This window comes from Bison bison, unplaced genomic scaffold (genome assembly GCF_000754665.1).
Source record: "Bison bison bison isolate TAMUID 2011002044 unplaced genomic scaffold, Bison_UMD1.0 scf7180017864303, whole genome shotgun sequence".
Classification (NCBI taxonomy): Eukaryota; Metazoa; Chordata; class Mammalia; order Artiodactyla; family Bovidae; genus Bison; species Bison bison.
This window is the reverse complement of record NW_011494875.1, coordinates 2,932,237-2,942,339: the sequence shown is the minus strand read 5'-3', so window position 1 is coordinate 2,942,339 and position 10,103 is coordinate 2,932,237. Positions and strand designations below refer to the sequence as shown.

The 10,103-nt window shown below is 35.8% G+C and overlaps 1 protein-coding gene across 4 annotated transcripts in view; it reads right to left on the bottom strand.

The window, feature by feature from the left end:
* Positions 1-10,103, bottom strand: part of UTRN (utrophin) — a 558,671-nt gene that overhangs the window by 234,899 nt on the left and 313,669 nt on the right. The gene's annotated exons all lie outside the window — the stretch shown is intronic.

The following is a 10,103-nucleotide window of genomic DNA, read 5'->3' as shown; positions in this document are numbered from 1 at the left end:
ACTTGAGGCTTGGTGGGCGACACATCCCTCTACCAGTCGGGATTCACAGGTCAAGAATCAATGGGATACATGTCAAATTAATCTAATTGACTTCATGAGCTCCAATAAGTTTTTAAGTTTATATTGACACTAAATCTCATATTATGAACTGCAGGATAAATGATCAAGATGAGAGAATATGATCAGGGGAAAATTGTGTGCTGCAGGTTTGGGGGGAGGTGGATTGTTAACTGGGTGGGAATCTAAATCGAGTAGGCTCAAACACACAAAGATCCAATTCAAGGGTGCTGGATAACATATGTTTATGACAATTTGGATCAGTGCTAGTTTGATCCACTGGAGAGACAAGCTTTAGGACCAGATCAATTTAGAGATAAGGTCTGAAGACTATTTTAAATATAATACAAGGCATTCATACAAAAATGCATATTTATTGAAATAAGAAAACAGAAAACTAGCAAAAATATTGAAAATGTCAGTACATTGCGTGGCACTTAAACTGAGCATTAGCTAATTTTAAATGATTGCTTTCTCCTCCAAAGCTGCCAATATTGCCAGCAACAGATGTTGTTACTGAAAATGCTAATTATTATATGCCCTAGCCACCATCTAGCTCTCTCTGTCTCTCTCTTTTTTGTTTTGTATTAGCAACTACATCTGTGCATGTATAAACTGCTTATGATTTGAAATTGTGTTTTGTGTAGGATGACATCACAAAATCAATATAGCAAAGAGATCACTTATTTTATTTCCCAATATTAGATACTGTTTTATAAATAGTACTGAATAAAATGAAGTTCATCTATGGTCTCTGATTTTGTCACATTTCAGGTCAATGGGTTATAATCAGAATTTATTTCCATTAAGTTCTAATAAACAAATACCCTCAAAATATCAATAAAATGTTAAGACATAGAAAAAGGTCACAAAATACATTCCATGTTTAACTTTCCAAGAAAGAGTCACTGCCGTATGAACTTAAATATCATTAAAACAGGTATACACCTTAAATATTACTCTTTTTAGCAACTCAGAAAGGCAAACATTTACAAAGAAAAGGGAGATCCAAAATTAGACTAGACAGCTGTCTGAAACCCTAAAATAGTTTCTCCTGTTTCATTTCTAAATATCTTAGATACCAAAAAACTTACTTAACCTGCATTTATACTAATGAATCTGAAAATGAAAATTTATCACTTTATACCTGGTATTAAATTCAGTTGTTAGATATAAAAGATTGAAGGTTTAAAAAAACACTGCACACACTAAAGTTAAAGGATTCTGAGATTCGATACCAAAAACAGGTGACGCAATTAATAGAATATTGATTCATTTCTAAGTAATTTTCTACAAGTAGTTGACAGGTTATTTCTTGCCAAAGTGATGATAAGGGAAAAGTTATTCAGTCATAATGAAAGAAGAATGGGAACAGATCTGGAATTGAAGTTTAACAATGATATTGCAGGGGAAGTTCTATTATCAATGCCCTGCCTAGCAACTGATATTCTACCCTAATTTATTCCAAATACTTTTGAATATCTATTATGTGCCAATGCTGGCTATCAAGGCTGTGATTTTCTGTGCACAGCAAACCTTTGACAGATGCACTATACAATTTTGATGCATAGAAAATCTATTTTTGTTATAAATTTTGTACCCCGCTGTTTTGAATATAACTGTCAGAAATAAGTGATGAATTGAATAAGTCCTATGAGTTGGTACAAAGGCAATTCAATGAAGTCTAAGACCCAGAGATAATATCAAACTCTTGCCAAAGAGAGATCCGTGTTTACTGTGAACTTGGAAGAACTTTTTCAGGGCAGTAGAATTTTACTCGATGGCAGCAGAGCTGTAGGGGAGCCAAGGATAGACAATGATGAACGGATCTTTCCATAAACAGTGCAAGAGATTAGGCTCAGATCAAATACTTGCAGACTTTAATTTTCATCTCTCTCTCCTTCTCTCTCTCTCTTTTTGGACTACAATTGCTTTACAATGTTGTGTTAGTTTCTGCTATACAACAAAGTGAATCAGCTGTATGCTTACATATATCGCCTTTCTCTTGATGTAGGTATACATATATCCCATCTCTCTTCTACTTCCCATTCTTTGTTCTTTCATAATTGATGATGATCTTTCTGAAGACCATTAGGGGAGGGACAACTACAGCATTTTTGAGAGAGCTTCTACATGTGCATGTTATGTAGGACTCTTGCCATGTAGAGTCTGTCTTATGGACAACTTTTGGAGATATGAATTACTATATCCCCATCCCACCCATCTAGGTCATTACAGAGCACCGAGCTAAGCTCCCTGTGCTATACAGCAGGTTCCCACTAGCTAACTATTTTGCCCATTGTAAACTACATATGTCAATCTTATTGTCCCAATTCATCCCACCCTCCCCTCGCCCCATGTCCACATGTCCATTTGCTACATCTGAGTCTTTATTCCTGCCCTGCTAAAGTTTGACATACAGAGAGAAGTAAGTCAGAAAGAGAAAAACAAATAGTTTATACCTTTTTAAAGCCATCAAAACATACTACCAAACTGCAATATTTAGAATTAATCAACAATCACAAAATGCCCTATCCATTACATTGGAGAGAGATGATGGAAGAAGGACAAAAGAACGTATCTTTTATGGAACTCATTGAAACAGAAAAGTACAGTGGTGGCTGGCAGAGGCTGAGGAGTCGGGGGAATGGGGAGATGTTGGTCAGAGGGAACAAGCTTTCAGTAATAAGAGGAATAAGTTCCAGGGATCTATGGTATAGCATGCTGACTAAAATTAACAATACCATATTATCAGTACATGTTATATGTCAATTATATATGAACATGAGCCTATAATTTTATGAAGTGTTTAAATAACACTAAATTGTTTAAACTCTTAAAATCAGATCATTGATTTCTTAAGACTAGATCATTCACAATCAGGTGTAACAGAAGTTACACCTACCTCCCATTCTTCATTTTCTCTCATAATCCTGGTGATCTTTCAGAAGACCATTAGGGGAGGGACAACTAAAACATTTTTGAGAAAGCTCCTACATTTGTATGAGGGACTCTTGTCATGCAGAGTCTGTCTAATGGACAACAGAGATATGAATTACTGTGCATACCACATAGATGTGGAAACAGGGTTCATATTCATATAGCTTAAAAGTGACAAAAGAGAGTGTCATCAAAGACTTTGGAATTACATGGAAAGAGAAGTAGAGATAAAGATGCAGAGGTAGACAAAAATCTATATTCTAGAAGGCCTTATATTTCAACCATACCTAAAAGCACTTAATTCAAACATTTTGTTTATTTAAATATTATGAGAATACGAATATTGATACCCTATTCCTGTGTCAGGAGCAGACTAGATCCTTTCAGAATTAATTTAAAATATATGTAAATTCCCAAGGAAATATTAATTGCTTAAATAAAGCTAAGACTATGCTTGTAACTTCTGCTTTTATATTGAGGACTAACAGATATATCTGCAAATCAGCATCTTTAGCAAACAGTGGAATATCTGATCTTTTTCATAGATGTCAAAACTTTTTACTCTAGAAACTGAGGCATGCGATTTTGTTCTCAAATACCCAGGAAACTACTTCATAACTTCAGTGACGGAACTGCTTTCTAAGGAATTTGAATCCATAACATCAACTAGATGTTGGCCAGGTATTGATATATCAAACAGATATAAAACAGCTCAAAGAAAATTCAAATTTTTTCATAGAAAAAGGGCCAAATAAATATAAGAAAAAATTCTTACAGGTCGTCCGTGATTTCAATGTAAAACTATCAAATCAACATGTATCTTAAATTATAAAATTCATGGCTCACAAGAGTATGATGAAATCAGTAGCCTCATATATTCAGTCAGTTCAGTTCAGTAGCTCAGTCCTGTCTGACTCTTTGTGACTCATGGACTGCAGCACACCAGGCTGCCCTGTCCATCACCAACTCCTGGAGCTTACTCAAACCCATGCTCATTAAGTCAAAGACGTCATCCAACCATCTCATCCTCTGTCTTCCCCTTCTCCTCCCACCTTCAATCTTTCCTAGCATCAGGGTCTTTTCCAATGAGTTAGTTCTTCACATCAGGTGGCCAAAGTACTGGAGTTTCAGCTTCAGTATCAGTCCTTCCAATGAATATTCAGGACTAGTTTCCTTTGGGATGGACTGGTTGGATCTCCTTGCAATCCAAGGGACTCTCAAGAGTCTTCTCCAACACCACAGTTCAAAAGCGTCAATTCTTCGGCACTCAACTTTCTTTATAGTCCAACTCTCACATCCATACATGACTACTGGAAAAACTAGAGCTCTGACTAGATGGACCTCTCATACATTATAGGAGTACATCTGGGAACAGTCCACCTGCCAGTGCACAACTTTTGATCCAGCAGAACGACTTACATGAATTCATCCTAACAAAAAATTACAGTCCACTAGAGTCAGATCTTTGTATAGAAAGAATCCACTGCAACATTATAAAGTCAAACAGAAAAAAGGCATTTTTCCAGTTTACAAAGTACAGTGGAATATCTAATATTACCATAAAAAAATCATGATCTTTTAATATAAAGAAATATAAAAAAGCTTATAAAATACTATTATGAGAGGAAGAAAGAAATCAGTATTCAAAAAGACAAAAACACAATATAAAATGATTCCAAATTTGTATAAATATGCTTTACATAAATACATTTATACAAAGAAAAGTAAAGTTAAATAGAGAAAGGCAATAACTTCCCCTCCTGAGCAGCAGAATTAACTGGTAAGTTTTATTTTCTTCTTCCTTTCTTTCTGCATTTTACAAGAAGAGCACTTTCTCTTTAATATATTCAAGAGTAAAAATGTAAATGCTATCTTTAAAACTAATGAAATCTGTTTCAATTTGCCAAACAACATTCAAGGTGGTTTGCTATATATATGCACATATGTGTTTAAAGCTGACTGTCATTACTGTCTTTGATGACAGAATAATTTTCAAATTTTAAAAACAATTTTTATACCAACTTTTTCAAGATGAAAAACCAAGGCTCAGCAAGGTAAGTGCTGTGAGCAAGGTAAGACCATTTCACTCAACACAACACAACTTTTGTGTCCAGAAAGATGATCTCTTCATTCCCCTTCCAAGGTTCCCTCTACTATCTCTTGCTGCTTCAGAAGTAGTCATTCCACTGTATCTGGGGATGAATGGTTCCAGGACTATTAGAGATAATAAAATCCATAGATGCTCAAGTCTCTTATATAAAATGGCATAGTATCCACACACATCCTCTCACCTTCCCACATACTTCAAATCACCTCTAGATTATTTATAATAACATACTGTAATGTAAATCCTATGTACACTCTTGTAAGTACAATGTAATACTATGTAAATAGTTGCTGTGTGTGTGTTAGTAGCTTAGTCGTGTCTGACTCTTTGCGATCCCACGGACCATAGTCTATCAGGCTCCTCTGTTCATGGGATTCTCCAGGCAATAATACTGCAGTGGATATGAACCCTCATCTCCCATATTCAAAGGCTGGGGATATCACAAATTCAAGTTATGATTTTTGGAAATTTCTGGAATTTTTTTCTTTTCAAATATATTTGAGCTGTGGTTGGTAGAATCTATGGATGCAGAACCTGCAGATAACAAGGATCAACTATATCTTAATTCTTTATTTAACCTCTCAAAAGATGTTTTCAATGTAAAATGATAACATGGAGAACTATTTAAATGAGTACCTCCTCAATTCCTTCCAGCCCTAATCTACCATCCTATTTCCTGATACACACTTGTCCTAAATAGGTATATATCAGGAAATGGGGTGGTGGAGTCCAGGTCTTCAATTTCTGGTTTTTATTAAAGCAAATACTCTACTATTTTACATCACTTTGAGCCTCAAATGAGATTTCTCCCAGATTGCAATAAATATTTGCTAATTTTGATTTAATTTAAAGAGCAGGGAGGTTAATCAAGAGCAATTAATCAAGAGCACACACTACATGTTACAAATAAATAAATATGTTTTGAAATCTCACAACAACTCTTCCAGTTATTTATAGTCTCAGAATATGCCATTCCAATTCAGTCTTAGAAAATTGTATAAAACGTGTTCCATATAATTTTCAGCAAATAAGGAGCAACTCTAAGTTTCAACTATTACAATTTCTATCATTTCTTCACCAGATGAGAAATTTCAGTTTATCTGGCAATGCGAAAAGTATTATGGATATTGAGGTATAAAAGACAAAAAGCTTAAAGATAATAGCACACGTCCTGAAAGAAACCACACCATATGTGATTAAGTCATATTATAAAGCAGCAGCTTTAAATGTCAACTCATAAGAAATGGGAAAAATTAAAACAAAAAGATGCAAATATAAATAGTTTTTATAATAATCTACCAGGAGTAAATTGCTTTTGTGATAAAGTTTGTGTGTCTTTCCCAAGACAGGATTAAGAAATTAAGAATTTCATCTTGATAAACTTCTACCAACTGAGATAAATGTGAAAGTCAAAGACATTATGTCAATACCCAAAATGAAAAGGCCCTCCTCAACAGAAGTTATCAGTTCCAAACAGGATTTGGAAAATCTTATTAAATAGGGGTGCAAATCAAACTTTCCTACTGGACTGAATTTTTAAAAATAAATGCTTTCATAAAAGACAATCTTCTTTCTAATCTCTATAGGAATTACTAAACTATAATAAATGAGGGTGTCAACACTACAGATTTCCTGCCTTGGGAAGTCACAAACTTTAGCTGTAGGCATGTATAGCTTTTGTAAAAGGAAAAATGAGAATTTTAAAATGCCTTTTGTTCAAATTGAAATGACCTAAAAGAATGAAAAGCTACAGAGCAAATATTGACCACCAGGTAAAAAGTCAAGACACTTTTAAACTAGTTTGTATTTGTCACAGTCTTCAGTTGACAAAATGTGAAAAAAGCACAAAGAGGGCAGTTGCATTTTTTAAAAAGATCCTCAACAGTTATGTCTAGAGAGTTTCAAGTAATCTCTTCAACCATTATCAGAGTAGAGTTGCTGCTGCTTTTGAAACATTTTATCAATGGCACCCCACTCCAGTACTCTTGCCTGGAAAATCCCATGGATGGAAGAGCGTGGTAGGCTGTGGTCCATGGGATCGCTAAGAGTCGGACACGACTGAGCGACTTCACTTTGACTTTTCACTTTCATGCACTGGAGAAGGAAATGGCAACCCACTCCAGTGTTCTTGCCTGGAGAATCCCAGGGATGGGGGAGCCTGGTGGGCTGCCGTCTATGGGGTTGCACAGAGTTGGACACGACTGAAGCGACTTAGCAGCATCATGAAAATACCCAAGCATACAGAATAGTTGAAAGAATGGTATACTGCCATATACTGACAACCAGACTTAACAACTGGTAAGATGTTACCATATGGGTTCTAGCTAAAGAGATATATTTTATTTATTTATTTTGGGGAATCATTTCCAGATAAATCATTCATACCAACTACTTGATTCAACTGATATCTGTCCATCTCAGGAATCTATAAAATATACTTTTATAATACAGTCCCATAAAACCCCCAAAATAGAATATACCCTTATCAAAACAGTTCAACCACTGCCACTATTAATAGGTCCTAGGACAAATCACTTAACCTCTCCAAGCCTCTGTCTTCTCATCTTTAAAAAATGAGGGAGCTAAACTTGAACATATCCAATGTCACCTTTGGTTATGGGCTTCCTTGGTGGCTCAGACAGTAAAGAATCTGCCTGCGACGTGGGAGACCTGGGTTCAATCCCTGGGTTGGGAAGATCCCCTGGAGGAGAGCATGGCAACCCACTCCAGTATCCTTGCCAGGAGAATCCCATGGACAGAGGAGCCTGGCGGGCTACAGTCCTTGGGGTCGCAAAGAGCTGGACACAACTAAGCACACAAGCACCTTTGGATATAGTGTTTATCATCTCAACACTACAAGAAAACTGCTCTCACTGGTTTCTTCAATCTTGATATGAAATTCAGATAAATCTTAAAACACCTAAAAGGTACAAGACACCTGGTCAGAAGCAGTCCTCTCCCTCACATCTCAGTGCTGTGGATGCATTTCTGGAAATCACTCCAGCTTTAAAGCAAGGATGACAATGGTACAAGTAAATTATTGAACCATTTAATTGTCTTAAAGTATTGATTCTCAACTACATGAGATTTCCCAAGATTTTGGTTTACATTATAATTTCTCCAATCATTCATTAGCTTCCTATCAAGATTCACTGCTCAGCTTTTATAAATAAGCGTAAGAGGTCATTAGGCTTCCATTAGAAGCAATTACTTCAAAAAGAGCAAATATTCCCTTTTCTCTCCCTCCACATCACCTATCTCCCACAACGACAGGCTAGGTAATGAAGAAACCTAGGGTTTGCTTCAATTATTAATGCAGAACAGCACTCATTCATTACAGTCATTAATTCAAGTTATTCACTACCTATCAAAAACCTCACTCTCAAAATAGAGATTAGGCCAAAATCATCTGAGAATCATCAGAAGGTTTGATTATTGAAATTCAAGAAAGATCTTCCCCTGAGACTCCCCAAATCTAACACATGGCCACCAGCATCTGAGATAAAAAGTACACAGATTATAAAAATTATGGCTGCCCTAATTTTGTAATTTTTTTTTTTTTTTTGCCATGTTGTATGACTTGCAAGATCTTAGCTCTCCGACTACAGACTGAACCCGTGCCCTTAGCAGTGAAAGCACAAAGTCCTAACCACTGGACATCCAGGGAATTCCCGCTGCCCTAATTGTAGATTGAACAAAAATGTCAGAATATTTCTTTTCACTAGATACTGCGGCCTCAGAGGCCATTAGTCACACTCAGAAGACACAGTCCCTTTCATGTAGCTCCAATGGGAATCTAAGTTGTTTGGAAATTGTATGATTTTGCTGGCAGAGAATGTACCTTAAAATGGAAGTTGGCTTGGTGCCCTAGAAAAGAAGAAAAATGAAACAACCCTGCACTGCAGAAAGAGGTGGTTGGTATGCAACATTCTGCCACCTGAGTTGAGACAAACAGAAACTTTTAGCTAACATGTTCTTCCATTATTTCAAAAATTAATCCAGCAGTCAACAATAGTAAAGCATGTGAATAAATACTGTCATGGTTTTTGTTTGCTTGGAGAATAAGAAATTGCAGAAAATCTAATATTTCCATTTAGTAATACTCTAGCCGTACATAGAGGATTCATGAATATTAACTTATCAATCCTATACTATCTTTCTAAAATAAATAGAACGCATATTACTCCCACTATGTAGAAACTGAGGATGGATATACCACTTGAATATTGCAATAGATCAGACAGCAAATAAGACAATCAAACAGAGGTCTTCAGATCCCAAATTCAGCATTTTCCCCATGATATTTCACTTTTAATATACTCTAAAGAACTAACATGATAAATAAATTATACATTTTGTAGTTTACAAATTATTTAGCAAAGAGTGCTGGGCATGGCAACCCACTCCAGCATTCTTGCATGGAGAATCCCCTGGCAGGCTACAGTCCATGGGGTCATAAAGAGTTGGACACAACTGAAGCAACTTAGCACACACAGCACAATATAAAGTTTATAAATTGTTTAACCAAAGCTATTCTAATTATTATTAACAATCAACACATTTCAAAACTATCAAATTCTGTAAAATAAAGTCATAAATTTATCACAATAAATTTGAAATATTTTTCCAGTTTTTTAAACCTAACATTTATGGTTTCAAACTCTTACTCCCAATCTAATGCTAAAAAGTAGAAAAGGCAGAAAGTAGATTAGTGGTTCCCTAGGGCTAGAAGGATATGGCTTCTCCAGTAGTCATGTATAGATGTGAGAAATGGACCATAAAGAAGGTTGAGTGCTGAAGAATTGATGCTTTTGAACTGTGGTGTGGAGAAAACTCTTGAGAGTCCCTTGGCTTGAGAGTTCCAGAAAAACATCTACTTCTGCTTTATTGACTATGCCAAAGCCTTTGACTGTGTGGATCACAACAAACTGGAAAATTCTTAAAGAGATGGGACTACCAGACCACATGACCTGCCTCCTGAGAAATCTGTATGCAGATC